This window comes from Petaurus breviceps, unplaced genomic scaffold (genome assembly GCF_028583685.1).
Source record: "Petaurus breviceps papuanus isolate PSGF00001 unplaced genomic scaffold, PetGlider_PUasm1.0 175, whole genome shotgun sequence".
In the NCBI taxonomy this organism is placed as follows: Eukaryota; Metazoa; Chordata; class Mammalia; order Diprotodontia; family Petauridae; genus Petaurus; species Petaurus breviceps.
In genome coordinates, this window is record NW_027185764.1 from 52,437,020 (window position 1) to 52,450,802 (window position 13,783).

General features: G+C 37.2%; 1 pseudogene; it reads right to left on the minus strand.

Moving 5' to 3' along the window:
* Positions 1 to 1,002: 1,002 nt before the first annotated feature.
* Positions 1,003 to 1,846, minus strand: LOC138159130 (nascent polypeptide-associated complex subunit alpha pseudogene; annotated as a pseudogene).
* Positions 1,847 to 13,783: the final 11,937 nt, after the last annotated feature.

A 13,783-nucleotide genomic window follows, 5' to 3' on the forward strand; every position in this document is an offset into this window, starting at 1 on the left:
TCACTTAACTGCCTTGTGAGGTCTGCAGTGGTATGTATTGCAGTATTTTAATTTGGTGATTGACAACCAGGGCTGGAGTGATGAGGGCTCACTGTCTGAAAGAAATGCTGTATTCACATCTCCTGAAGCTTACATGAGACATTCCTCACCCCCAAATCTCCTCCTATGCAGAAGGCAAATGAGTCAGAAGATGGAATTCAGTTAAAAATTAATGTAACTGACATTTTACCCTTTTTTCTATCACTATAATATTAACAGGTCCTTAATCAAAAAAGATATGAAATTTAATACTATATTGGGTTAAAAGAGAAAGGATTGAGAAATGCACACAGGAACACTTCTGGTGACATTGTCCCAACCAACATCATTTCACAATAACATCACAAGACTATTTTAACCACACCACACTATAAAGTCAAGAATCTTATGGTAATGTTATGGAGATCTGATTTCAGTTCCTGGATCTCCACCAGAGTGGCTCTCAATATGATCTGTTCAGTTCCATGTTTATGAAACTATTTTTCATAAATTGTCAACTGTAGTTGATGTTTTTGTGGAAACAATGACATTAGGCAGGTTCATCTTAGCAATGGGTGTGTCCATGTTTGATTAGAGTGGTAATTGTTATTGATAAGGAAGATGACCCATATCATGAAATTAATCAAGCTGAAGTCCATCCATCTGGCACTTACCATTGCTCACAACCTATAGGTCCTTCCTTCCCATTTGTGCCCTGCCATGTCATAAAAATTAGTACTTTTATTTTTCAAGCTTTGAATCTATAGTTGAATATCTTAATAATGAATTTTGCCTGTAAATTCAATAAAACTCATTTAAAATTAGAAACAACATGTTGATCTTCTACTATTCTTGCACATAAAGATATCATAACCCAAACACAAAATAACTATATAAAGTGAAAAAAAAAATTCTAACTCATCTAAAGGAGTCTCAGAAGAATTTTCTTTCTTTCTTTTTTAAATCCTGTCCTGGGATTCCCTATTTTCTTTTCTTTTTTTTTTTTCATCCAACAAGAAGCCACAACTTTATTGATAGAAACAGTACAAATTTCAAATCAGGTTGCATTTAATCTTCTCTGAAACAATGAAAAAATGTCTTTGTCTCCAGATTGTTACATCGTTAATTCCATAATAGCATTTACAATATCATTACTGTTGTTCTTCAGTGCTCGGACAGCCTTTGCTCTGGATACATTTGCTTGGGACATGACCAGTTCTATGTCTTTAACTTCCACACCTGTTTCATCGACCTCTTCCTCTTCACTTTCTTCTTGTACAGTTGGAGTTTGTGTGTTTTCCTATATGTTTGAAACAGCTTCACCCTGAACTTTGAATTTTTCAGCAGCAGCTAGCTGTGCCTGCTGAGAGAGATCCTCAATCTTGGCTTCCCCAAAGACTATGTAGGTATCTGAAGCTGGGCTCTTGTAGACATCTGGCTTTGTGATTACAAAGAGGATATTCCTGGATTTCCGGATGGTGACTCGAGTAACCCCTGTCACTTGCCTAAGTCCCAGTTTGGACATAGCCTTTCGTGCTTTCTTTTCACTTCGACTCTGTTTTGCTTTGCTGACTGGTTCCTCATCGATCTCAGTGGCTGCTGCCAGCTGGGCTTGTTGCGTGGTTGCCTGTGTAGAATCCTGTGCCTCAAGCTCTGGTACTGATTCATCACTGTCAGTTTCTGTTCCAGACCCTGTCTCAAGCCTGGGGCTGTGGCAACTCTTGCTCTGTGGCGGGGATGGTTTCTGTCGCTTCGCCGGGCATTTTGTGAGAGGAACACAGATCCAAGATGGCTGCAGAAAGAGATCTGGAGTGAGCGTGATTCCCTATTTTCTTAAAGTAATTCAAACCTTTTTCTTTTCTCAGTCTTTGAGCATGAAATATAGAAACTAGTGGAGAACTACTGTCTTCTGACTTCATTACTATTTTCATTAGGAATATTCTTTCTTAATATCATTTGCTTGAGCTCTGCTGACTATAAATTTTCATTAGCTAATCTCAGCTGGGTCCTCATTATAGAAAGGCAATTCTTTTACTCCTCCAGTTGATTGTCTATCCCATTCCACAAAGACACCAACTCAAACCTCTATTCTCCTCAAACCTATGTTCCCTTCCCCTCCTTTGAAACTCTCAACTAAGCACCTTGTTTTATACTTTAGTAACAAAAATGAAGTCATTTGCTCTTAGTATCTTCTCTGTATCTCAAAACCCCTTAATGTAATTATCCAGTTTTCCTTCCTTTACTCCAATCTTTAATGAAGTTACCCTTTCCCTTACCCAGGCCGTACTGTACATGTACCTTTGTTCACATAACTTACCATAGTCTTCAGAAGGTTGTCCCCACAATCATTCTCCCCCCCCCACCAATCTTCAATCTCTCCCTATTTAGTGATTTCTTTCCTACTGCCTACAAATACACCTAAATCTTCTTCAATAAATCTAACCATCCTCTCTCTTCCCTTTTACCACCAAACTAAAAAAAATTAAAGAACAAGTTTTCTGTCTAGCTAGCTATTTAACTAGCTCATCATTTCTTATAGCACATAGTATTCCATCACAATCATATACCACATCTTGTTCAGTCATTCCCCAACTGATAGTCATCACTTTAATTTCCAATTCTTTGCCATCACAAAAAGAGCTCCAAGAAATATTTTTTTATGTATAGGTCCTTCTCCTTTTTCTTTGATCTCTGGGATTCAGACCTAGTAGTGGTATTTCTAGTTTAAAGGATATGCACAATTTTATAGCCTTTTGGATATAGTTCCAAATTGCTTTTCAGAATGGTTGGATCAGTTGAAAACTCCACCAACAGTGTATTAGTGTCCCAATTTTTTCACTTCCCCAAAATATGATAGACCTTTCCTGCCAACCTCCTAAGTTGTTTTGTGTTGGAAAATTTGTTTCACATTGACCTTTTGTTGGGTCTGCCACTTCAGAACTATTTAAGGTGTTAGGAGTTAGTTTTGGTGTTAGTATAAGGTGTTAGGAGAGTTCAGGTGAGTTCCTGCCTCTACTCCACCATCTTGGCTCCTGGACCCTCATTTTTTTTACTTCTCTGTAGCATTTTATATAATTAACCACACTCTTCTAATGGATGCTCTCTCTTCTCCAGGTAATTGTGACACTGTTTTCTTGTGGTTTTCCTCTTCCTTATTCCTTCTCAGTATCCTTTGCTCATTCATCATCCATATCTTGATTGTGTGTTAGGCTCTGTCCTGAGCTCTTTTCTCTCTCTCTTTTCTATATTCTCTCACTTGGTGACCTCATTGGTTCTGGTGGGTTTACAAGTGTATATATATATATACCCTCAATCTCTTTCTTGAGCTCAGGTCCTGTTTCACCAGCTGGTTATCAGATATTATAAACTAAATGTTTCAAATCAAAGGGGGTAGGATTGGTCAGAACACCACTGATCAGTGGATTCTCAACCCACCCCCAACTAAATTGATCAAATCACAAAAGGGGCAGGTGATAAAACAAGATATGAGGTCCCAAGAGAACAGGAGGCCTGAGAAGCAGTGTTGATTGCAATCCTGCCTAGGTAAGGTTTAGAGCACAGATTTCTTCAGCAGTGACCATACCTCGCCCCAGATCACACCACTTTGGAAGCACTGAAAACTTTTAAACTACCAGAAGTAGTTCTGAAAACCACAGTGTGAAAAAGCCTGAAACTTGGGACAGTGCTCCTCCCCCCCCCCCCCCCCCCCCCCCCCCCCCCCACCCACCAACAAAAAAAAAAAAATAAATAAAAAACACAAAAAAAATAACAAAAAACCTCGATAAAAGAAGCACAAAAAATAATAACGGAAATAAGGAAAAAAAACCCCGACTCCATGCTGGAAACAGAGCCCAATTTTAATATAAATTCAAAGTCATGAAAGAACCTGTGAAAATTGGCAAACAAACAAAGAAGAATTTGATAAAAAAAAAAATACTATGGTGATAGGGAAGACACAAATTCAGAAGAAGACAATGAAGTAAAAATAGCTACAAACAATGTCTCAAAGGAAAAAAAAAATTGGATGCAAGCCCAACAGGAATTCCTGAAGAGCTAATTTTTTTTTCCAAAATCAAATAAGAGTGGTAGAAGAATTAGGTTAAAAAAATAAGAACAAGGAAAGAAAATCATGGAAAGACAATTAAGAGTTTGATAAAAGAAGCACAAAAAATAATGACGGAAATAATACCTTAAAAAACAGAATTGGCCAAATAGAAAAAGGGGTACAAAAGCTTACTGATGAAAATAATTCCATAAAAACTAGAATTGGGCAAATGGGAGCTAATGACTCCATAGGACATCAATAAACATTAAAACAAAGTCAAAAGAATGGAAAAGGTGAAATACCTCATCAGAAAAACAACTGACCTAGAAAATAGATCAAGGAGAGAAAGTTTAAGAATTTTTGGACTACCTAAGAGCCATGATCAAGGTTTTCCTTGACACCTAGAGCCTAGATATCATATTTCAAGAAAGTATGAAGGAATACTATCCCAATATCCTAAAACCAGAGGGTAAAATAGAAATGGAAAAAAATTTATCAATCACCACATAAGAGAAATCTCAAAATAAAAACTTGAGGAATATTATAGTTAAATTCCAGAGCTCCCAAGTCAAAGAGAAAATACTTTAAATAGCCATAAAGAAAACATTCAGATATTGGTGAGCTATAGTCAGGATCACACAAGATTTAATAGCTACCACATTAAAGGAACAGAGGACTTAGAATACGGTATTCCGGAAGGCAAAGGAGCTAGAATTACAACCAAGACTAACTTAGCCTAGAAAACTGAGTATAATTTTTCAAGGAGGAAAAAAAGGGATACTTAATGAAATAGATGACTTTCAAGCATTCCTGATGAAAAGACCTGAGCTGAATAGAAAATTTGACTTTTAAATATAAGACTCAAGAGAAGCATAAAAAAGTAAACATAAAAAGAAAATTCATAAGAGACTTAGTAAAGTTAAACTGTTCATATTTCTATATGGGAAGATGATAGATGTAGCATCTAACAACTTTGTCATTATTATGAAAGAAGGATTATGCATAGAAAAAGGATACAGGAATGAATCAGTTATGTTGGGATTATGTAAATAAAAAAAAAAGAATGGGTGAGAAAAAGGGATGCCCCAAAAAAGGAGAAGGGAAAGGAAGAATGGGAGAATTTATATAACATAAAGGAGGTACACAAGGAAGAGTTTTTACATGGAGGATAAAATAGAGTGAGGGTAGACAACAATTGAATGTCTCTCTCATCTAAATGAATTCAAAGAGGGGAAATATGTGTATATAAACACATACATGTACACACTCAAAATAAGGCAGAGATAGCAATCATGACCTTATACCAAGCAAAAGTAAAAATAGGCCTAATTAAAAGAGATGGGCAGGGAAACTACATCTTGCTAAAGAACACTAGAGGCACTGGAGTAGTATCAATATTAAACCTATATGCAACAAATGATACAACATTCAAATTCTTGAAGAAAAATTCAATGAATTACAGAGCGGGGTCCTCAAGTTCCCCCTCTCAGAACTGGTCAAATCTAGCCATAAAATGAATAAGAAAGAACTTAGGGAGATGAACAGAATCTTAGAAAAGTTAAACATGATAGATCTATAGAGAAAACTGAATGGGAATGGAAAGGAATGGACTTTTTTCTAACTACTACATGGCACCTAAACAAAAAGTGACCATGTATTAGGGCATAAAAACCTCACAAACAAATGCAGAAAAGCAGAAATGTTTTATGCATTCTTTTCAGATCATAATGCAATAAAAATTATATTCAATAAAGGGTCATGGAAACATAGATTAAAAATTAATTAGAAACCAAATAATCTAATCCTAAAGAATGAGTGGAGGGGGCGCTAGTTGGTGCAGTGAAGGGAATGCCACCCCTGGACTCAGGAGGATCTGAATTCAAATCCAGCCTCAGACACTTAACACTTACTAGCCATGTGACCTTGAGCAAATCACTCAACCCCAATTGCCCTGCCTTCCCCCCTGCAAAAAAAAAAAAGAATGAATGGGTCAAAGAACAAATAATAGAGATAATTTCATTAAAGAAAATAACAACAATGAAACAACATAACAAAATTTGTGGAATGCAACTCAAGCAGTACTTAGGGGAAATTTTTTTTTATCTCTAAACACATACATCAATAAAATATAGAAAGAGCAGATCAACAAATTGGGCATACAATTTTTAAAAACTAGAAAAAGAACAAATTAAAAATCCTAAAATCCTAAAAATCAAAGAAAAGATGAATAAAATTCAAAGTAAAAAAAAGAGAAACTAATTGAACTAATAAATAAAACTAGGAGTTGGTTTTATGCGAAAAAATAATAAAATAGACAAGCCTATTGAATAATTTTATTTAAAAAAAGAAAACTAAATTACTGTATCAAAAATGAAAAGGTGAATACACTAGAAATAAAGATGTGATTATTAAGAGTTATTTTGGATCTTATTTAGGGGCGGAGGCAAGATGGTAGAGTAGAAACAGGACCTCCCTGAGGCTCCCATTCCCACCTCCTCCAATTCATGTAAAAAATTACTCTAAACAAACTTTGGAGCTAGAGAACTCACAAAATGACAGAGAGAAGTTACCTCCCATTGAAGACAGCCTGGCAGGATGGCAGGAAGGGGCCAGCGCAGTGCTCTGGGAGCCGAGCCCAGCCCTACATGAGCCCTAGGTTTTAGCCTCAGGGCAGCCACAACCAGCCACCAGCTGGAGGGACTTCAGATCACCAGCAGCTGTGGTTGTTTCCAGAATTATCAACCGATAGATGCTAAGGACAAAGTCAAAGGTCAGTGCAGTGTGGACTCTGGGAACCAGGAGTTCAGGAGTTTGGGAGTGTGGTCAGGCCTTTACCCCCTGGAGGGAGAAGCTGCTGAGGTACCATGGCCATCCACCTCCACATGGCTGCTTCAGAGCTCCTGGCCTGCAGATTATAGGGGGACAAAGCAGCCAGTCTGAGTGGTAATCTCTCTTGCTTTAATCTACTTGGATCTAGATTGCTATCTAGGGTGGGGGTCCTGGAGTTCTTGACCAGTTTACGAGAGTGTGTGGAGGCTTCAGAGAGGGCACCCAACAAATAGCTCCAACAGCTGAGAAAATCCCAGCCATTTGGGAAAAAGCTCCCCCCCCCCCCCCGCCCCGGTAGCAGAGTTCTACTGTGGCAAAAAGCTCAAAAGTCAAGTAATTTAGTGGTAACATGAGCAAGCAAAGGAAGGAAAGCAAGCAGAACGATACAACTTTACACTTCTATTTTGGGGACAAAAAGGATCAAAGCATGGAACAGGAGGAAGACAGTGAAGGCAGAACTCCTTCACCAGAAGCTTCCAAGAAAAGAATAAGCTGCTTATAGGCCATAGAGGAGCTTAAGAAGGATTTTGAGAACCAAATAAGAGAAGTGGAGGAAAAATTGGGAAGGGAAATAAGAATGATACAAGAAAATTATAAAATGAAAGTCAACAACCTGACTGAAGAAAATAACACCTTAAAAACATACTAACTCAAATGGCAAAAGAGGCTCAAAAAGCCAATGAGGAGAAGAATGCCTTAAAAAGCCAAATTTGCCAGATGGAAAAAGAATCTCAAAAGCTCACTGAAGAGAATCATTCCTTCAGAATTAGATTGGAGCAAATGGAAGCTAGTGACTTTATGAGAAATCAAGATACTATCAAAAAGATCCAAACAAATGAAAAAATAGAAGGCAATGTGAAATATTTCATTGAAAAAAACCACTGACCTGGAAAATAGATCCAGGAGAGATAATTTAAAAATTATTGGACAACCTGAAAGCCATGATCAAAAAAAGAACCTAGATATCTTTCAATAAATTCTCAAGGAAAATTGCACTGTTTTAGAACCAGAGGGCAAAATAGAGGCTGAAAGAATCCACTAATCACCTCCTGAAAAAGACCCCCCCCCCAAAAAAAAAAACTCCTAGGAATATTATAGCCAGGTTCTGGAATTCCCAGATCAAGGAGAAAATATTACAAGCAGCCAGGAAGAAACAATTCCAACATTGTGGAAACACAATCAGGATAACACAGGATCTGGCAGCTTCTACACTGAGGGATCAAAGGGCTTGGTATATGATATTCTGGAGATCAAAGGAGCTGGGATTAAAACCAAGAATCACCTACCCAGCAAAACTTAGTATCATGTTTCAGGGGAAAATATGGGTTTTCCATGGAATAGAGGACTTTCAAGTATTGATGAAAAAGCCAGAATTGAATAGAAAATTTGACATTTAGATACAAGAAGCAAGAGAAACATGAGAAGGTAAACAGGGAAAAGAAATCATAAGGAACTTATCAAAGTTGATCTATTTACATTCATACATGGAAAAAACAATAATTGCAACTTATGAAACTTTTCTCAGTATGAGAATAGTTGAATGGAATAGAAATGTGTGTATATATATGTATACATACACATATATGTCTATATTGAAGGGTATATGGGCATATGAATACATATGTGAGTGTGTGTATATATGTGTACAGGTATACATAGACAGAGGGCACAGAACCGATTTGATAGGAAGGGATGATACTTAAAAGGTGAAATTAAGAGAGAGGAATAAAATGAGGGGAGATGGGGAGAGACAGAATGGGGTAAATTATCTCATATAGAAGGGGCAAGGGAAAATGGTTACAATGGAGGGGAAGAACAGGAAGGCAAAAGGGAATGGGTCAACCTTATTCTCATTGAATTTGGCTTAGGGAGGGAATGACATACACATTAAATAGGGTATGTCACCCTACAGGAGAGTAGGGAGGAAGGGGAAGAGAGGGGGGATGATAGAAGAGAGGGAAGACTTGGGGGGAGGGAAATTGGAAGCACCCACTTTTGAAAAGGGATGGGATCAAAGTAGAGAATAGATCAAGTGGGGGGTCAGATAGGAGGGAGGGAAATATAGTTAGTCTTTCACAATATATACACTATGGAAATGTTTTGCATGGCTACACATGTACAACCTATATTGAATTGCTTATCTTCCCAGTAAGGGTGGGTGATGAGGGAGGAAGGGAATGATTCTGGAATTCAAAGTTTTAAAATCAAATGTTTATATATATATATATATAAAAGTATTATTTTACACGTAACTGGGAAATAAGATATACAGGCACTGGGGCATAGAGGTCCACTGTACCCTACTGGAAAGTCAGATGGAGGATGGGGGAATATATGGGAAAGAGCAGTTTGGGGGAGGGGATATTCAGTGGGATTTGCTGTTTTGGAGTGATGGGTAGGGGAAAAATGAGGAGAAAATTTGTAACCCAAAATCTTGTGAAAATGAATGATGTAAACTAAAAAATAAAAATGAGAGAGAAATAAAGAGTTATTTTGCTTAATTATATGCCAGTACAACTGACAATCTAAATGGAATGGATCAATATTTCAAAAAATATAAATTGGCCAGATTAATTGAAGATGAAATAGAATATTTAAATAATTTATCTTAGAAAAAATCCTGAACAAGTCATAAATGAATTTTTTATGAAAAAGTCTCCAGGAATAGATGGATTACAAGTGAATTTTACCTAGCATTTAAAGAAAAATTAATCCCCAAACTATATAAACCATTTGAAAAATAAATAGGTCGAGAAGGAGTTCTACAAAATTCCTTTAATGACACAAGTATGGTGTTGATACCTAAACGAGGGAGAGAAAAAATAGAGAAACAAAACTATAGGCCAATTTCCTTAATTAATATCAATGGAAAAATGTTAAATAAAATACTACCAAGGAGATTACAGTAATTTATCACAAAGATCATACACTATAACCAGGCTAGCTTTATACCAGTCAAATTTATAAAAATACAAGCCATTCTCCAGTTGACAAATGGTCAAAGAATGTAAACAAGCAGTTTTCAGAAGAAGAAATCAAAACCATCAATGGTCACATGAAAAAAATGCTCTAAATCACTAATGACCAGAAAAATGCAAATTAAAACAACTCTGAGATACCACTTCACACCTACCTATCAGATTGGCTGATATGACAGAAAAGGAAAACTACAAATGCTGGAGGACAAACATGGAAAAATTGGGACTCTGCTATACTATTGGTAGAATTCAACAGTCCTGGAGAACAATTTAGAACTACTCCCAAAGGGTTATGAAACCGTGCATACCCTTTGAACCAGCAACACCACTTATAGGTCTGCATCCAGAAGAAATCAAAGAAAAGGGAAAAGAACCTATTTGAACAAGAATACTTATTGAAGCTCTTTTGGCAATGGAAAAAAAAAATTAGAAATTGAAGGGATGCCCATCAATTGGGGAATGGCTGAACAAGTTGTGATATATGATGGTGAAGGAATACTATTGTGCTACAAGAAATGATGAGCAGGATGGTCCAGAAAAACTTGGGATAATTTATATGAACTGATGCAAAGTGAAGTGAGCAGAATCAGAACATTGTATATAGTAACAACAATATTGTATCAATGATCAACTGTGAAACACTCACCTACTTTGATCCAGACAGTGATCCAAGACAATTCTAAAGAACCCATGATGAAAAATTCTATCCATCTCCAGAAAAAGCACTGATGAACTCAGAGTGCAGATTGAAGCATACTTTTTAATTTTCTTTATTTTTCTTATTTGTATGTATGTGTGTGTTTTCTTTTGCAACATGGCTAATATGGAAAATATTTTGCATGACTTCACATGTATAATCAGTATCATATTGCTTGCCTTCTCAAGGTAAGGAGAGAGGGAGAGAATTTGGAATTCAAAATTTTTTAAATGAATATTAGAGTTGTTTTATAATGTATTTGGGAAATATTTAATGAGATAAAATATATTTTTTAAAAATAAAAAATATGAAAGACAAGGTGTTAATGACTTCAATGTACACATTTCTTAGATTTTATTACCTCTTTATGAGGTGTGATGAAGTTCTTCCTTGTTGGAGTTAAAAGGGCAATTTGCCATTAGATGACTAAAGATCAGCTTGGATAGACCTTTAAGAAACTAGCTAGTCAGCCCTTACATATGACTCCTGGAAGTCTGGGAACAGTCATCTATAGATGGAAGATACAGCTTGTAAAAGAGGATAACATTTGTTTTTCCCTTGTGCTTCTTCCAGAAAGCAGCAGGCAGGAAGAATATTTCCCTCACCTTCTTCATCCATTGTTCTTGGTAATTTGCAATCGCAGCACTTGTTTAGTAGGAGAAACTATACACAGCAAGTCAGAAAAAAGAGATGGTTACAGTGGAGGCAGCCCTATGGAGTTTAGACCTGGGAAGTAAAGAAGAGATCTAACTATAGGGTTAAGAGAGAATTATCCCTGGAAGTCAGAAGTCAAGCTATGGAGAGGAATTGACATAGGGAACCCCACTGAGCAAACTGCCCAGGAGAGACACTATACCCAGGGCCAGGAAAAGGAGCAGCATGAAGACAAGAAAAAGGACATTAGCACCCTATAGTTTTGGGGGAACAGGTTTCCTTGGCCACCTGCATTTCCTATTGTAAAGGCAAGCAAAGTAGTACTTTGCTCCTTGTTTCAGCTATTCAAGTGCCTTTAAGCCTTGCCTTTGATTGTGTCAAGTCTTTGTTGGAAGCAGTATACATTATGTTGCCCTTAATAGGCCTAAGGGAGTTTGCCCTTAATAGGCCTAAAGTCATCATGTGGAGCCCATGGTGGGAGGAGCTTGCCAAAAGAGTGAAACCAGAAGTGCAGAACAGGAAAGATGGAACAAGAAGGAGCAGAACAGATAAAAGCTCAAGCACAAGCTGGGACCAAGCACAGAGGGAGAATGTGATTTCGACACTCTGTAGCACTCTATCTGTTGGTCTGTCAGACAAAAGCCATGTCTATTGCTTTTGGACAGAAGTCCTGAAAGAGGACTTTACTGATGATCCAGAAGCCCTGAAAGAGGGCTTTACTGCTGTTTACAGAATTCCTGTGACTTTATTGTTGATTTGTGTTTGATTTCTCAGACAGAAACTTTGTCTGTTGGTTTGTGTTACTTTGTCAGACAGAAAATGAGTTGAGATGATAGTGCCAGCAGCGTGCATAAATATTGTAGTTCTGTTAAGCTTTGTCTTCCTAGAAACAAAAACTGCAAAGGACTTGGAGTGGAGCAGTCCTTATGAAACAGGAACAGAGAGCTGCCTATGTGTGAGTCTCAAGAGCTGGGAGGGCTGCCCACCTGTGAATCTAGGCAAGAATTGGGTGAATCCAGGCAAGAGCTGGGAACAGTCAGCTCCTGGAGAAGAAGCCATGGGATTTGGAAACCAGCCTTGAGGCAAAATGAAAGAGAACTTTATTTGAGTACTCAGTAGTGACTGATGATATTGTAATTTACTTTGACCTAGGGATGTATAGCCTTTGTACTTTCCACTACCCCTTAAGGATGATTGACTTAAGGATTATTGAAAGCCAGTATCAAGTCAAGATTAAAGAAGACTTTAGATGGGTCCTTTATATTAAGGAGATTGTGACTTACTGAATGATATGTTGTGTTTAAGACTATATGGCCACCTTAGTAATAAGTTGTTATGTTATATTGTTGTGAATGTTGTGCTTTAGTTTCTTGAATGTTTTGCTTTAGTTTTTTGCTAAATAGAGAGTTCACTATACTATGCAATTAGATCCTTAAAGTTATTCACAGCAGCAGTCTTTAGGAGAGTTGCTCATGATTGGCTTTATACCTATCTGTGTGCCATACTTTGTGTGTATATATTATTATATACTAAATAAATGTCCAGTCTTTCTGATGATGCTACATGTAGTTAAGAGAATGAGTCCAAGGTTTATGGTGAGAATATTTTGTTGCTATTTTTCTTACTGTTACATCTTAGTAAATGCCTGTTTTGAGTAAATTGTGTTTTGTTGTTATTATTTGTCCAACTCTATGTGACCTCATGGACTTCTGTCATGGAGTTTTCTTGACAGATGTTAGAGTGGTTTGTCATTTCCTTCTCCAATTGTGTCTACTGGATAACTATTATAGTGGGAGATCATAAGCAATAATCTTAAATTTGCACATGCACACAGTATCATGAACATGTGGCAGCAGCCATCCTCAATGGAACCTACCCCACTGTGGGGAGCCAAAGAAGCCTGATTCAGAACTCAGATAATAATCCTAATAGTGGACTTTAGTATAAGAGCTCTTTGAGATGAGACTTTGTTGTTAAGTTAGCTCCTGAGTTCTTTGTTATGGGTTACACTTATAAGGATGTTACTTGAGTTCTGAGATCAATAGGTTCTACCCCAAGATTTTAGTTATTGAGAGCCAAAATATTTGATTCAGCACTTAGATATCTTTGTGTGATCAGCTCTAAATGTGATGTCTTTTGATGATTGCAGCTTTGGCTTTGAAGTCTATTGTCAATTGTATCCGTTTATGACTGCAGCTGCATTAAGAGGTACCTGAGGCCTAGATCAAAGGTCTTGCCCTAAGACTTTAGTCTCCTAGATAATAAATCTTTATCAAATTATCTATTCTGTGCTACTTCCACGATATAAAAGACTAAGTAATGATTAGAAAACTTGAGTCCCCTTCCTTTGTCTCTTTTGCTCTATAAAAACCTTGTACTAAGAATCAATAAATGGAGTTCATCATTCTTCCTTGAACTACCCACATGGTCTGGTCTTTCTTATTCACATCTACGATCATACTTAGTGCTGGACACTGAGCAGCCCACGGCACCCCACAAGTACAAGAGTGAGTGAGGAAGGGTTGGAGGGGAGAAACCCTTAAAAGAGATGCTACACATAGA